The 17,498-nt window shown below is 40.4% G+C and overlaps 1 protein-coding gene across 15 annotated transcripts in view; it reads right to left on the reverse strand.

Annotated features, from left to right (window-relative positions):
* Positions 1 to 17,498, reverse strand: part of RALYL (RALY RNA binding protein like) — a 612,319-nt gene that overhangs the window by 538,704 nt on the left and 56,117 nt on the right. Inside the window, exon 1 of one of the 15 annotated variants that reach the window (XM_073330694.1) lies at positions 13,021 to 13,042. The exons of the other annotated variants lie outside the window; for them this stretch is intronic. The gene's annotated coding sequence lies outside the window, so the exon portion shown is untranslated. Of the gene's footprint in view, positions 1 to 13,020; positions 13,043 to 17,498 lie in introns of those variants that run through there. 15 annotated transcript variants of the gene reach the window in all.

Consider the following 17,498-nt stretch of genomic DNA (forward strand, 5'->3'; position numbering starts at 1 on the left):
GTGTTGCTGTGCATTATGGGTACTGCATTCTATTGCAGCATTGGCTGCACTTCTGTGATTGATTAAATGATTCTTCTCTAGGTTGCAAGCAGCTTGTAAAGCAGTATGCAAATGCAAGATACTGAGTAATACAGCAGACCACTGTGGAGCCTTTAAAAGATGCTCCAGGCTTTAGTCATAACTTCAAGACTCAAGGAGTCTTTTTTCATCAAAAAAGCATACCTGGATGACGTGGGCCTGAGGAGAGATTTTAAGATGGGTTTTAAACATAGATAGGAAAGTTTCAGGGCATTGGTGCTTGTGGAAACCCAATGGGCCACAGGGACAGGGGCACCCAGATGTCTAATGCTGATAGTTTGATTACCTTGCAGAAAGTACAACAGAGGCAAGACCGCCAGGGAGCTGGAGTACGTGGAAAGGGAAAGATGAGGCACTGACAGGGATGCACCTTCACCTCACTTGTTGGGACCACGTACTGCCAGCAAGACCAATGCACTCTAAGTTATGAAGGTCAGGAGGAAGAAGGAAGAGAGAAAGAATGATGGGGTGGGTGACAAAAGGGAATCAAATAGAGCATAACAAAGGAAAACACAAAATAAAGTTATAAGTAGAGCAATATACTAACATGTACGTACTTGGCAACAGCCAGAACTGATGTCATCGATTACTGGGGTTGAAAAGAACAGCTAAATGTAGAAGACACATCCGCAACTCAGGGGGTGTGCAAAGTTTGAGTTCATATTTCATGCTATAACAAGAGTCCTTCAAGTGGTTACATCAGTCTCTGAGATAGTATAGGTTGCATGGGTTTACAGCGTTCCGGAGTAGGAACTTTGTGTTTTATGATTATGCATGTAGGTCCCTGTTAGAGTTCCCATGTGAGGTAATTTTCACACACCGCCATCCTTCAAATAATTAACAATTAATCCAAAAACTATTACCTTACCCTGTAAGTACATGGACATATAGCAGCGCCCTAGAGATGCGATTTGTGAGCTAAACGTGTTTGATGGTCGCACTATGGCCCTACAGCAAAATGATGAGGTTTGCAAAAGCAATCATATGTAGCTTATTTCTTTCTCTAGGGTATCCACCAATGATAGTATGGCACAGTCTACGTCAAAAGGGATTCTCTTCTATTTGGTTCCCAAAGATGCCCAGTTGACTTGCTGCTACTGACTGGAGTCTCTATGTGCATCTTTATGTTACTGAGCTGGTTCCTACTGCAGCAGGAAAGTATTGCCAGCAGGGCTGTCTTAAGTCAAGTCAGCATCCTGTGCACAGAACCACCTAGTAGTGGCTAGGAAGTGGTTCAGATTGGAATTGTGTTGCTCACTGGTGCAGGGTTTGGGTGTGGGAGTTGTGTGCCTCTACTCCCTCAGTATAAGGCTGTGTATAAGGCAATAAAAGCCACAGCAAATCAGCACGGAAGGGCATGGCACTGAATATTCAGTAGTGAGATGGTCCATGCATATCCATGGTATATTGTTGTTGTTGTCGTTCCAGACTTCTGTGTAGGGAACACAGCAGCCCAGTATATCCATGGATTTCATCTTCACTATTCATAGCCAAGACCCAGATGGACAGAGGATCAAATGTAATGAGGGCCAGCCGGATCCACATGGTAAAGGCAAACAAAATGCCCATGATCAAAGTAATCAGGAACAGCACACATCAAAAATAGTTTTATAGAATGATTAATGATGCTCTTGCCCTCTGATGGCTCTTGGAATGAATGGGTTACTTCTCCAGATATTACATGAAGCTTTGCAGGAAACAGCAGGTAATATCTGAGCTCCCTTGGTTTGCCAGTGCCCCAGCCCTGCCAAAAGCCACCCTTTGCTTCATAACCTCCCTTGCAAAGTCATGAAAAGGCTCTTTAATTGGGAGATTGCCATACTGAACCTCTTTTTCCCCCCATTGCCTGTTGTACAATTGTTTCTTCAGCTACAAACTTGAGAAATTTGATTATTGAGGATCTGGATTTAGCCCAGGGGGCAAGCACTGGAGTCAGGGACCTGTGGCTCTTTCAATATCAAATACACGGTCCTCAGGCAGATGGAGTATTTCTATTAAAAGTCTGGGGATAAATTTTACATAATTTCCTTGCTCTGTCCCCTCAGGGACTCCTACGATTATAAGATTGTTTCTGTGTGATCTGCCTTCCAGATTGACCAATTTAGATTTAATTGATTTTAGATCCCTAGGGTGTTTCTTAGTTTGGGCAGCCATGCCCTGCATTTGCTCCTTTTCTGAAGAAACACGACCCTCTAATTCTAACATGTTGCCTAATAGCAGCTGCAACAATTCAATACTAGACACTGTTTGGAGAAGGTTGCTTTATGTAAGGAACATAGGCCACATTTGGATTCAGGCCTGAGTAACACTGGTTGGAAAAATGTTTAAGTTAGTGTTGCTGAGAGATTCTTAAAGCAGCTTTCTGGTACATAGGCAAAAAGGCTATTAAGGATAAGGTCACTCACTTGCCCTACACCCTGCCTTTACCTGCTTAAACTACTTTTCAAGTGTCATAATTGACTCATTGTCAAGAGAATGTGTGGAAATGAGCTGGTGCATAATGCTGACTAGCCATGAATTATATTTCAACAATCATGACACTTATGTCTGGGGCCTAACTGGAAGTTTGCCTACCAGATCCTTATCACGTGGCAACTTCTTGCATCCTGTTGTTGAGAGACATCTATTTTCAGTTAGCGATGACTTGGTTTCTCTTTCACCTGTGACTATGTGACTCCAGGATCAAGGTTCCAGGTCACTACTCCACAATGAGCTACAGCCAACATGCTGGAATCCCTAATTGGACACGAACATCTCCTGAGGTGAAGTAGAAGAGTCACTGATCCCTACAAAAGATGCCAACCATGTGGAGTAAAGGGGGGGCCCCCCTCTCAGATCAGCACAACACTTGAAGTTGTATCCTGCTCTTTTCCTCCTTGGACTGGCCCTCCAAAGGAAGAGAGGCAAAAGATTCTGACCACTGGCTGAGCCAAGCCTGAACAACGAAGAGTTAAAAAGACCACCTGTCTTCCTCACCTGTGAAAGTACTTAAATTACAGCTTATCAACAAAGATGCCAGTAAATAGCAGTTTAGATCCAAGTTAAGACCAATCACGTGAATTGAAGACTTCAGAAAGCTGCAAAAATTCTTCCATAGATTATTCTACATCTGTGCTAACCTGCCAGAAAGATGCAGGCACTGTGTTAGAGTGGGGAGGGAAATACATTTAAACAAACCAAGCTTAATGTATTCTTTGCAGACTGGGAGAAAAAGTAGCTTTCCCCCCCCCACCCAAAAAAAAAAGCAATCTACCAAGAAATTATTTTGAGAGGTTCACTTACTTAAAATTAAGGCATGTTGGAGCCTCTGCCTTTGCTAAATGCTTAACTAAATGGCTTAAATTAAAAATGCAATGGACTGCCCACTCGCCTTCCTGTAAGATCTTAAAACCTGTTTTTCTTAACTTACTCATCATAATTAATTGCTAATGGGAAAGCTAAATAAACTGAACCATTGACTTATTGATTATATTTCAGTTGTAACCTCAATTTGACCATTGCGTTATACCTTTGTAAATTAAGGTAGGAATACCATAACAGTGACATTTGCACTTAAACACATTTGTTTTTATAGCTGCTTGGTTAATCTTTTAAAAAAATTATATATATAAGAATTACGCTGAACTAGTTTATTTCCCAAAACTTCAACATAGACAAAGTATCCTATGCAGGAGAAAAAGATACAATGATTCCTGAGCCCATCCCGTATTTTCATTACTTTAACTAATATACTATTATTCCTACATTTAGTTGTGTGGGTGCCTGTAATTACATATTTGAGTGGAATCAGCGAACTCTCACTGTTGTCAGCAGAGGCACCTTGGCTTTGTGTGTCTGTCTCTCCTCATCTTTCCCGCTCCTTCTCCCAGATTTGCTGGTTGAAGAGAAGATCTCCATTCCTGTTGAACCTGAACATGTCTATGTCAGCATAATTTCAGCTGTGAGCTTTTTGGAATAGGGGGTGAAAAGGAGGAGGCAGCAGGATGCTGGTAGATGGCCTCAAACCCCTCAGGAGTCCACTCTACCAATGTTCTGCGGCCCCTTCTGGTCCTCTTGCAGGATAATCTCACTGGCTTTTACTGTCATATTTGAAACTTTCTTGTGTTTGTGCTAATACTAACACTTGACAGGTTTCAGAGTAACAGCCGTGTTAGTCTGTATTCGCAAAAAGAAAAGAAGTACTTGTGGCACCTTAGAGACTAAGCAATTTATTTGAGCATAAGCTTTCGTGAGCTACAGCTCACTTCATCGGATGCATCCGATGAAGTGAGCTGTAGCTCACGAAAGCTTATGCTCAAATAAATTGCTTAGTCTCTAAGGTGCCACAAGTACTCCTTTTCTTTTTACTAACACTTGGAGATTTAAAAATCAATACTGACATTGGTAAGTCTACATTAATTTTCAGATTTCAAAGAGCTTTGTGAATCTCATTGGTGTCTCTTCACAACAAGCATTTCATTCTCTTTGAATCTCCATGGGTTTGCATCATACAAACATAGCTGGAAAATTTCAGTGAAACCCAAAGCCAGGTGGGTTTCACAGGGCTTGGGGTTTTCAATTCAAACATTTAGGCAGTTCTAAGTTTTTTAAGAATTTGTACCACAAAAAGGTAGAGGACATAAGTTACCAATGACAATTTCATGCGAAGTATGAAAGCAAGTATTATAGTTGGCTAACTCTCGCCAGAGTATTTTAACAGTAGCTCACACCACTCTCACAGCATGCAACAAACAGGAAGCACGGCCACAGATTTATCAATATTATGTAGATTTCTCCATATCTCATTTTAACCCACAAGATAAAAAACATACAGCGTCTATGTCCCATGTTTTATACAATCCTGCTAGCGAAGCCACACATTTTGATTATTTTAAATATAAGTAATAGAGGTATCATGAGATGTTGACCTTGGAATGTTAGCATTTGCCAAGACATTGATGGGATTATTCAAGTTTGAATACTAATACTAATTCACAAAAATAAGACAAAAAATGTTTCTGGCTAAAGCAGTTGCTAAATCTAAAATGTTGCTTGCTTGGATAATTGTTTCAGAGTAACAGCCGTGTTAGTCTGTATTCGCAAAAAGAAAAGGAGGACTTGTGGCACCTTAGAGACTAACCAATTTATTTGAGCATAAGCTTCCGTGAGCTCACGAAAGCTTATGCTCAAATAAATTGGTTAGTCTCTAAGGTGCCACAAGTCCTCCTTTTCTTTTTGGATAATTGTGTCATCCGAAAAGGTCTCATCTTAAGAACTGCCAACATGCTTTTTTCAACCAATCCTTGCTGCATTAAGGAATTAGAAAAAGAAAATAAATATCTATCTCAGATGCAACTTACTGAACAAACTTGTGTTCTCAATCCACATCTCTTAAATGTCTTTTTTCAAATACCTATTAGATCCAGATACAGTATACAGTGCGTTCTTCAGCCTGAAGCAGTCCAGACAGGATACTGTATATGTGATGTAGAGGTCTAAGTACACTACAGGTCTCAATATTACATTGGGGCTCAATCAGGATCTCATTCTGCTAGACATTGTGCAAACATATATTATTTAATTTGTAGGGATCATGTTTGTGGGAGCTCTATATTTTATTCAGAACATAGCTGAAAACCTAGGATGAAATTCTAGTCCCACTGACATCAAGGGGAGTTTTGGCAGTGAGTTCAAAGGGCCAGGATTTTACCATCAGTTTTAAAAATTAGAGCTCAGTAAAAAAAATAGAATGCTAATCACAGATGGCACATAAAAATCAGCTGCACCAGAGATTCCCTGGCTAGGAATGTGTTGGTCCCAGTACCTGGCACAGAAGTTGTTCACATTTTCATTTTCAATGCCCTTCCCAACAGAGAGTGTAATGGAACTGTCAATTAGATACTCCATTGCATGACAGTACATCTCTTTTAGCAAAAAGGTGTGGAAATATTCTAGTTACAAGCACTGACTGGCAGGACATCACCAGGTACTTCACAACGTTTACCTGTTCAGGAGTCAAATTTTCTCAGGGGTCAGCCCAAGAGTGTGGAATGAACTCCTGCAGGAACTAAGGGCCATCACAAACCTCACCACTTTCTTCTCCAAGTGCAAGATGCACTTCTTCAACCTAGCCTTCTCTTACATAAACGCATAGCAATGTATACTTTAAAAACAAACCAAAATAGTCCTACCAAAAGAAAACACTCCATTGTACACACGCATGTGTACGCGCACATACAGAGAGAGAACAAACCACATATGACCGATGTTAGGCATGTTGCTCAGCGTATTGCTGGAAGGTACTCAGATGTTACCAGGAATAAGACAGTATAAGAAACTGTAGAGCACAGAATTCATGATACACAATAACATGCCATCACACCAGTCCTTTCTGTAGTTCCGTGACTTCGATTAGGTGAATGAAATATTAATCATTTCTACAGTATTACATTAAGATGACATACAATTATGTTTAACTCTCCTTTGTTCGAAATAATTCCCTTTAATATCTTTGTAAAATAAAACACAAACAGGATCACCTACAGCATTTCCCTGCTACTGAGAAGCAGAGGAAAGTAACAAAATTTTTTTTAAAAAAAGTTTCCCATGCCAAATAATGACAAACAAATATTGTACTCAATCAACAACATTTATCAAAACACATTAAGCAACAAGGTAAGCATATAATTGTAGCTTCAAACAGGTTTGAGTGATGTCTAGCCTTCCTGACTGCTTACATGAAAATCAACTTCATAAAATCCAGTGTAAAGTCTTATGTACTCTACAAGCAAAGGGCTAGTCTGTCCCTAGTCTAAAGTGGGTGGTGTGAAAGGGAAAGGACACAAGGAGTCTTCTCCTTTAACCCCAGAACTCCCCATGCCAGGGCCAGGGATGAATGCAAACGGTGTACTTTGAAAAAAAAAAGTCAGCATGTCAGCATTTGATTAAAGACTGCATCATAATGCGTAATCCATTATAATGTGGGCGGTGCATGAATTAAAGTTGCACAGGCAACCTCGGTTCACACATTTCATGACAACTTTTGAATGACTGGCTTTTCAGCCTTAACATTTTTTTAACATAAGAAATGACATCCCCTCACAACGAAGTTTAAAAAAAAATTGAAAAAAAAAAAGATTTAATCCTCTGGGACCCCATTGACTCCCAACATGGATCAACAGTATGGCTGGGATCTATAGGTGCTCAGCACAACGCTCTCTACCATTTGAGCTAAGGGAGTAACTGGTAGCAATAGAAGACTACTGTCTTCTTTGGACCAGCTTCTAGAGGAGCTACCTCAGTTTACGAAATGGCTGAACATTTTTAGCCAAATCTTTCAAAAGAAAAAAAAATCAGCCTGTGGCAGACAACTGGCCTGCAAAATTTCAGCAGCAGCGGTTTATATCTGGTAAAATTATATGCAACTGAAAGAGAGCCTTATAACGGAAGCGTGGGGCAACTTTAACTATTGTCATCTGTACTTGCACAACCTATAATACACACCCTATTTTGCAGTTTCCATTAATTAAATTACTTAATCTTTAATCAACACAATACATTTTTATAGCTATTTAAAAATAGCCCTCAAAGTACTTCTTTTAATTGTTGTACATAAATTCTAGTTTAATTAGGGAGTGCTGAATTTTCATCAATAAAATAAATGTCAGTGGAAACTTTGTATGTGGTACATATTGAAAATATCCAGCAGGAAACAGAAAAATAAGATATTGTTTAATCAGACAGATAAATCACATGTAATTTGATGAAGCTTTACAAAATGAGGAGGACGTCTATATTATAAATGCAAAGTAAAAAAAAGTATCATTATGCCATAGACAATAACAGCTTTAATGCAGATTCCTTTGACAACTACTTTGACATGTACAAATGTCAAAAGAAATGCTTGAAGCTGAGTCTGAATCTCCTCTCATTTACACCAATGTAAATCAGTAGTGATGCCAATGAAGTCAGTGGAGATTCACTTCCACCAGGGTAAAGTTGGTGTAAGAATAATCTGACCCTACGCGTTTAAATATACGACAATATTTTGGGCACAGTCCTGCAGTTTTTGTGAAGGAACAGCTCCCAGTATGAAAGCTCACCATGTGTTAGGATTACAAAATTGGTCCTTGAGTAGGTTATCAAAATGGCAATGTAGATCTTGACTCTAAAGGTCACACTTGTACGAGTAAATTAAGAGTAAATTATATTACAAAACAAACAAACAAACAAAAACAAAACAAAGGAGGATGTTCTGTTAAAGTCTTCTAAAGCCCTGTGCTAATGCCTGTATAAAAAAGTTGCACTCTTTTTTTGGACAGCATTAAGAGTTTGGTGGCTGTTGAACACTCCAGGACACAGCCACATAACAAACCCGCTCTGTTAACTTAATGTACCTAGTATGTCCAAATGTGTCACTGATTTAAGAGACTATTAGTGGATCATAGAGGGTAGACTAACAGCAAAAAGGTTAAGTATATACAGACTTGCAGTAAAGTTCCTGGCTCTTGTAATTTTTGTTCGGAGTAAGATTGTTCAGTATAAAATGCTTTTTCCTTTGCTCGCTTATCAAAAGCATCAATACATATTTGAAGATCTTACAGACTGAACTCAACTGAAAGATGACCATTATACTGACAACATATAATATAAAGCCATTGCATTGTTCCGTTTTTCCCAGAAATTATTTTCTCCCCAAACTTACAGATGTGTCAATATAGAATGACCTTGGACTTTACAGGTCTTCAGTTAAAGATTACAAATCAACTGAAATGCTAAAAGGTGTAAGGAAGGATTAGTGAGAATAATCATTTTCAAAAATGTGTCTTCATGTTCTTACTTTTCCATATCCAAAAGGTGATAACTGGAATTGCTTGTATAGTATTCAGTATATGGCTATGCCTACGTGGCAGTGCAGGGCAGACTCCAGACGTATGAACTGCAGTGTGCAATAAAATGTTGTGCGGTAACTTCCCTGTGTGGACTCCGATGGCACAAACTACAAGGTAACTAGTTTGTGTAAACAGTGTTCACACAGGATAGTTACAGCACTGCATTTTGGCACATGTTGCAGTCCACACTCTGGTAGTCCACACTCTGGGGCCACGCAGACAAACTCTAAACTGTGTTTGAAAATGAACAGGTATATCTGCAAGGTCAGGAAGTAACTATCATGCCCCACAGTTGTCCATCAGACAAATGAATAGAAATTCCATTGTTTTGTGACCCTTCACCAACCATTTGTTCCGTCTTAACTCCATACCCAGGCAATGTTCTGACTCTGTTGTGAAAGTTTGCAAGCAGGGATGGCACAAGCCTTTGTGATGCTCTGCGTGAAACAACAAATCTGCTTCCCTCCACACTTCTGGCTTTGTCCTCCTAGCTAGATTGTGGCATTTATGCCACAGCCCTGAGTGCAGGACAGTGGATAGGGACTGGATAAATCTGTGTCTCAGGCAATCCCCATCCTATGTGTTAGCCACCAGACTATCCTTCCTCTCTAAAGTCTTCCTTTCATGATATCCTCTGCTTCCCCTAACCCATCTGCCAAGTAGTCTGGTTTAAAAGGGGGACTAGAGGTATGAAAAGTATGAAAAGAAGTATGAAACGTATGAAAAGAAGGGTTTCCCTAGTAGACGCTCTGGATACTTACACCTAAATCAGGGTATAATAATTATAAATATATATTTAATCTACCTTTGCAATTATCCTTTCCTTGTTTTTCTTATCCTATCCATCATGAGAGCCAAATTGCCCAGAATTTGTAATAATTACAGATGGCATTAGTGAAAAAGAATATCTTTAGTGTAAGTACATTGCAGAGAATTAAAAATACCCTCTTTTTTTTTTACAGAAAATCATTAACAAAAACAGTATCTTACCACTTTACACTTACGTTCATTTTAAATAATTTTGTAGTTATCCCCGTTTGACAGTTTTACTGCTTACAAATGATTTTTTAAAAATTCCCAGCTTTTTCTTTTCCTAAAGTAGTCATTTGACACATTGTAATGAATATATATCTAGTTTGACAACTCACATAAGAGTGCTGCTGCAAACTCTCTGTCAAACACACCTAACATTAGCAATTATTTCTACTAATGAACCAGCTAAATGATACCAATGTGCTATTTTTATATCATATCCTCCACTCCTACACTGCTCTAAAAAATCCAGTTAATATAATTAAAACAAATCCCCTTATATTAAAATAAAGCAAAGGTTGTGATGACAAACCCACAGAAGCAATGGGAAATGAGCTAAGGGCGGAATTTCAACCTTACTATGATTTTCCTTGCTGTGAATATTTATAGCGTATTGGTGAATCTGGTGCAATGAAGGGCTGACTTTGCACACTACACTGTGCATCTCCTCACCACTAATTTTAAATAAAGTCTCCCCACTAAAATTTTGGAGTTTTCCCCACCACATTTACAAAATTAGTGAGGAGATTCCTTCTCTGATTAGACAATAACATCTGAATTAAATCCCTTTAGGTGTGGTCAGTGTCTCCTGATTGAGAGCTTTTATCATCAGTCTGTTCAATTACCTATGTAAAGTGCTAGCAGTGTCCTTTCAGTTGCTAATATAACCCCTACAACCTCACTGCCAGATTGGCCTGGGCAGGATACAACCCCTCCCCCCCACACACACAGACAGACACACCCATTTCCCCCCCAGGACCCAGCTAGGTAGAATCAAGAGGTACCAGTCAAGCTGTTGATAGTCAACTGATTGCAGATATCTAGTGCACATACTCCTTTCATAAGGTTATGTGGTTCCCTGATAAACCAGAGTTGGAACTGGACTCGGAGGAAGGCATCCCCTGAAGAAGTTGAGGGTCAGGTCTAGGGTTACTAATATCTGGTACAGTGAGGAGAAAACCCCCTTTCCCAAGCCCCTCTAACTTCATATGAGGGGACAGAGGTGGAGTCCCAGAAGCTGGCTGAGGGACCAGGTGCGGAGGGGCAGGAGACTGACAGCAGCCCTCCACCAGATGGAAACAATTAAGAAAGGAATGTTGACCTGCACTGTAAGACTTATTGCTGGTTAGTTCCCAGATAAATTAATAAAGTTGTGGCCTAATTAAACCACATCCTTTGCATCTAGTCTTTCTTCCTGTATGTCTGAGACAATGGTATCTGTCTGTATCAGAGGAACACACAACGCAATTGACATCTTTGCTGGTAGACTCAGTAGGAAAAATCAAGGATTTACTGGTATTGTGAACTAAACTAAAAGTGCTATCTCCAAAATGACCACACCTTTGATGTGGGTGGGGGAGGCAAGTTGTCCAGCTAGCTGGGGGAAGGGGAATAGTGGTTTATGGGTGGGAGGAAGGGCTCAGAAGCTGCTGCAAAAGGGGAATGTGTCAGCATGGTGATGCTGACTCATCCCCCAGAGACTGGAAGGGCTGGGGAGTTGAAAAAAAGACAGGCCAGGAGTAGGAGAAGCCCTTTCCCCGCAGCAAAGCAGGAGGGAATCAGAGGACTGCAGCACATGAGTCTGCATGGCACCACGGGGATGCAGGACAGAGAGGATCATTGAGCTGGTACCTGGGTCTTGTAGGGAATCTACAGGAAGAGGTTTGGAACTGTGGGATTTACACTGGCAGGGGCAAGCAGCGATATTAAACTTGTGAAGGTCAAAGACTGATCCGGGAGGCTGGGTGAATCTGTTATCCATGGGACAGTGGTGAGTCCGGGGTCTGCCCTGTGGAGGTTTTGAGGGCATACATGTCAATACAACTGGGGAAGGATAGGCCCCTCTTTATAAACAGTGATGGATGTCCTCTCACAACGTGCCAGTTCGTTATGATGTTGAGATGAGGACTGAAGAGGTTGGGGCTGCCAGGCCTGGAATTTGATTCCCAAGTATTCAGGATCAGGGTAGCTACAGCAGCAGCACTGCTGGGCATTGGGGCAGAGGCAATTCAGGCAATCAGGAGTTGTCATTCAGAAGTATACAGAACATATATGAGACCCCAGCAGGTGAGTGAGCATTAATTTGTTGTATTTTTATTCTAGATGTGGGCAGACTAGCCATGTAGATGGTGGTGTGGATCTGTGGGCATAGTGTTGTTTATTGGGCACCTACGTGGGCTTCCCAGTTGCCCAAGGGTTCACAGCTGGGGTTCGGTGATGAAGCAATCCTCAATTGGCATAGAGGGAATGGCGTGTGATAGCACCAGCTGATGCCATTACTGTACTCTGGGGGTGGGGGGCATCAGCCCCCACCAGATATAATTGTGGTACACATTTTCCCCAATGATTTGGGAATGTGTAAATGGGTGGACTTACTGCTTGGAGTGAAGATGGACTTGAGACAGATCCTGGAAATTTTTCCAGGAGTAAAAATTGTGTGGTTGGACATGGGGTCTGGCAGGGAAATGTGAAGCCCCCTGGGTGGACAAAGCGAGAAGGTATGTGAACAGGGAGGTGGCCAAATTCCTGGGGGCCACAGGAAGGGCAGTAATTTCATATCCTGGCATAGCATAAGGGGTACCAGCGTTATTTTGGGAAGATGGGGTTTACCTATCAGACTTGGGCACAGGTACATTATTGGCAGATATAAAAAGGGGGTGTTAGGAGATGTCTGGGAACCCAACTGAGCTTTTGGGCAGGCAGCCAAGCTAATTGCTAGTCCTTCCTCATGGCGGATGTCAGTGCAGGTACTCCACAGTCAGTTTCCAGATGAATGGCTTGGCAAAGTACTTAACATGAAGGTGTTTTTTAAAGTAGCGGGGGGTGGGGAGAAGGGAGTGAGGTTCAGGGCTCGTATGACTGGCACAACAGGGATCCAACCTTCCTTCCTTATAGTCCCACATTAACCCTCATTCGAGAAGGGGATATTAAGGTCCCTGGAATGGGTTGGCTGGTGACCTGGATGAAAAAAAAAGGGGGGAGGGGGCTAGTAGAAGCCCCCCTTTCCCCCCCAGTAGATATTGAATGATCATGGAGTTACCTGCACTGTATTTTATCTGCCAGGTAGTCCCAAACATCTAATAATAAAGTTGCGGCTGATTAAAACCATATCAAGTGTCTCCTGTTCTCCTTTTGGTACAGCCGGATGACAGGTTGTCAGGGCAATATGGAGAAGGCTGCAGTAGCACTGCGGTTTTTCTGTAGGTAAAAGAAGACTTCAGTTTTCAGTGTTGTCGTCACTCTGACTTTTCACAAGCACTAAATTAGCTCAGAACAAAACCTTCAAAAGAAAATAAAGCCACAGTGACCTTGTTTGACAAGTTTCAGCTTGAAACGATATTTTATAGCTGAAGGTGGCAAAGGCATATACTGGTTCAGAGAACACAATACCATATCAACTGTAAGCAGAAAACAATTGTCTCAACATTTCAAAACCATTTAATTAACTTTTTAAAAAATGGCAACACTCAACATAGAATAGAGTTGCACAATCCACAAGAAAAGAAAATCTAATCCCCATGTAATTCTATGTAATATAGTCCCACAACTTTTCTAAACAAACCTACACAGATATCCTCTTTCAGAGGCTCACTCATAAAACTGCCAGGATACAAGCCAGGATGGGATCCTCCTCAATTTGTCATTGATAAGTTGTTTCATTGTGATTCATTTAAAAATGAATCTGAAAGTTCCTGTTTTCAATTGGGAAGTCTAAAATCCAAGGTTACAGGGGCAAAATGTTCCACAATGAAATATCCCAACAAAAGGTTTTTGCTCATTACAGATTAGACTGGTTTCAGAGTAGCAGCCGTGTTAGTCTGTATTTGCAAAAAGTAAAGGAGTACTTGTGGCACCTTAGAGACTAACCAATTTAAATAAATTGGTTAGTTTCTAAGGTGCCACAAGTACTCCTTTTCTTTTTACAGATTAGACCTATTAGATAGCTGTAGTATCACCTAACTGTATATGAATCTTCCTTATAACAAGCAGAGCATCAAGAAAACCTGATAGTCAACACATAGGAATAAAGACAAGTGTAGTAATTAAGTGTAGATACAATAGATAAGAACAAGTGTCAGAGTATAGTTAAGCAGGCCAAAAAAGAGCAACTGGCCAAAAACACAAAAAACAGCAGCAATTTTTTTAAAGTACATCAGAAGCAGGAAGCCTGCCAAATAATCAGTGGGGCCATGGAACAATCAAGGTGCTAAAGGAGCACTCAGGTAAGACAAGTCCATTGTGGAGAAGCTAAGAGAATTCTTTGAATTGGTCTTTACCGCAGAGGATGTGAGGGAGAGTCCCACATCCAAACCATTCTTTTTAAGTGACAAATCTGAGGAACTGTCCACAATAGAGGTGGAATTGGAACAAGTGGATACAAATTGGAACAAACAGTAATAAATCACCAGGACTAGATGATATTCACCCAATAATTTTGAAGGAACTCAAATATGAAATTGTAGAGCTACTAACTTTAGAAAAATTGTTTCAACACCACTGTACTAGTGAGGGTGATGAAGGCAGGAACCATGTATTTGGATTTTTATTACTACTTCAAGTCAGGAGGTGCACCAGCACCCCTAGTTCCAGCACCTATGCTTTGGTGTGTAGCCTATCACATAAATCAGCCTGTGTACCAGATAACCAGCAGATAGCTAATGTAATGCCAATTTTTAAAATAGGTCCCAGAGGTGATCCTGACAATTACAGGGTGGTAAGTCTAACTTCAGTACCAGGCAAATTGGTTGAAACTACAGTAAAGAACAGAATCATCAGACAAATGGATGAACATAATTTGTTGGGGAAGAGCAACTGTAAAGGGAAATCATACTTCACAATTCTATTAGAATTCTTTGAGGGAGTCACCAAGCATGTGGACAAGAGTGATCCAGTGGATATAGCGCACCTGGACTTTCAGAAAGCCTTTGACGAGGTCTCTCACCAAAAGGCTCTTAAGCAAAATAAGCAGTCATGGCATAAGAGGAGAGGTCCCCTCATGGATCAGTAACTGGTTAAAAGACAGGAAACAAAGGATAGGAATAAACGGTCAGTTTTCACAATGGAAAGAGGTAAACAAAGGGGTCCCCCAGGGATCTGTACTGGGACCAGTGATGTTCAACATATTCAAAAATGATCTGGGGTAAACAGTAAGGTGGCAAAGTTTGTAGAGGATACAAAATTACTCAAGTTAAGTCTAAAGTTGACTACAAAGAGCTACAAAAGTATTTCACAAAAGTGAATGACTGGCCAACAAAATGACAGATGAAATTCAATGTTGATAAATGCAAAGTAATGAACAGTGGAAAACATAATCCCAATTATACATACAAAATGATGCGTTCTATATTAGCTGTTACCACTCAAGAAAGATCTTGGAGTCACTGGGGATAGTTCTCTGAAAACATCTGTTCAATGCACAGCTGCAGTCAAAAAAGGTAACAAAATGTTAAGTCCCATTAGGAAAGGGATAGATAAGACAAAAATATCATAATGCCACTATATAAATCCATAGTACGCCCACACCTTGAATGTCGCATGTAATTCTCATCACCCCATCTCAAAAAAAGAGATATGCCAGAACTGGAAAAGGTATAAAGAAGGGCAGCAAAAATTATTAGGGGTATGGAACAGCTTCCATCTGAAGAGACACTAAAAAAACAGATTGATCAGCTTGGAAAACAGAACTAAGGGGGGATATTATAGAGGTCTATCAAATCACAAATGGTGCAGAGAAAGTGAATAAGCAAGCATTGTTTACCCCTTCATATAACAAGAGCCAGGGTAACCCAATTAAATTAATAGGCAGCATGTTTAAAGACAAACAAAGAAATACTTTTTCACACAACACATGGCCAACCTGTGGAACTCGTTGTCACGGGATATTGTGAAAGCCAAAAAGTATAACTGGGTTCAAAAAAGAATTACATACATTCATGGAGCATAGATCCATCAGTGGGTACTAGCCAAGATGGTCAGGGATGCAACCCCATGCTCTGGGTATCCCTAAACCTCTGCCTGCCAGAAGCTGGGACTGGGCAAGGGCAACAGGGGATGGATTGCTTGACAAATTTCCCTGTTTTGTTCATTCCCTCTGAAGCATCTGGCACTAGCCACTGTCAGACCCAACATGGCCATTCTTATGTTCTTATGACAGTTTAAAGAAAACAAAAAGCAGAGGAATTTTATGACTAAACCTAAAAAGGGAACATAGCTAATCAGTCAGAGGCACAATATATTTATTGTAATGAGAGGGAGAAAAATACATCAGGTTTGGGATTAACATAGTTTCCACACAACAGGGATGCTGGGTTCTTCTGTTGATGCACCCTCATGGTAGGTACTGATACTCAACAGAGAGATGATAATTCCTAAATACTCAATGGGTTTGTCTTGAGTAGGACAAAATGGTGCCTTTTTCTAAAATGTGTTAGCTAGCACAATTTAAGAGTCCAGTGATGACATTAACATGTGCTAACTGCTAGACTTCAGCGTGACCAGCTAGCATGTGTACAACTACGAAGTGCTTTGTCCACACTAGCATTTCAGAACGTGCTTGTTAGAACATGCTAGCTAATGATATTTAAACCCAGTCTTGACATAACAATTGTGGCAGGTGACTCATTAACTCCATCCTGAACATAAGTAAGTTTGGAATATCTGTCTGCAGGAAAAGAGATCAGATCTGGAAAAGAAAGATCCAATAAAAAGAAACCTAGAGATAGCCAAGCCAGGGGGAGGAAGGACTGGGCTAGCATTTCTAGTAGCATTTCTACTATTATTTATGTTACTAAAGCCAAACTCAAGGGGGGTATGGGTTTGCTCTACATATGGAATATGTGAACTTTTTTCAGATCTAGGTGAGAATGCTGCCTGCTTACATTGCTGTGATACAATTTGGGATAAATTAGTCCTTTCACTGGAGAACTAGCAGGACAAAAGACAATCACTGAAGAGTGACCCTCTTAAAAGTTTTCCATCACTAAAACTATTTCATCAAGCAAAGTATTACTAAAAGACACACAGATTTTCAGCATCTCCTCTTGTCATCATGGGACAATTCAGAAATACTCTCATAAAATGACAAAAAGAAATACAGTGTTCACAAAACAGAAAGCAACATCACAGCATCAGAGGATTCTATTTTGGAGAATTCCACATTTTAACTAAGCTCATATTGCTTGCTATCTGTGAGAGATTAAGCCTCCAGAGAGCTCCTGGATCTGCTGCTTGGCAGGCAGACATTTTCTTCAATTTTATCCAAGAGTGTGATAGTCAGGATAAATCACCACCACAAATCAATGAAATAGTCTACTTTGCCACATGTTCTTCACTGTTTCAAAATCTTCTTGTGTTTTGCTTGAGGAATCTTGCATATGCCAAGGACTGTATAAGGAGTAGGTAGTTGGGCCTCTTTCTTAGAAGGTCTCCTACCTGGGCCATTGTGTAAATGAGTAAATTTCCACTGAAACTAGTGGAACTATAGTGATTTACATCAGCTGAGAATCTGGTTCCTTACCT

Source organism: Lepidochelys kempii, chromosome 2, assembly GCF_965140265.1.
Source record: "Lepidochelys kempii isolate rLepKem1 chromosome 2, rLepKem1.hap2, whole genome shotgun sequence".
Lineage (NCBI taxonomy): Eukaryota > Metazoa > Chordata > Testudines > Cheloniidae > Lepidochelys > Lepidochelys kempii.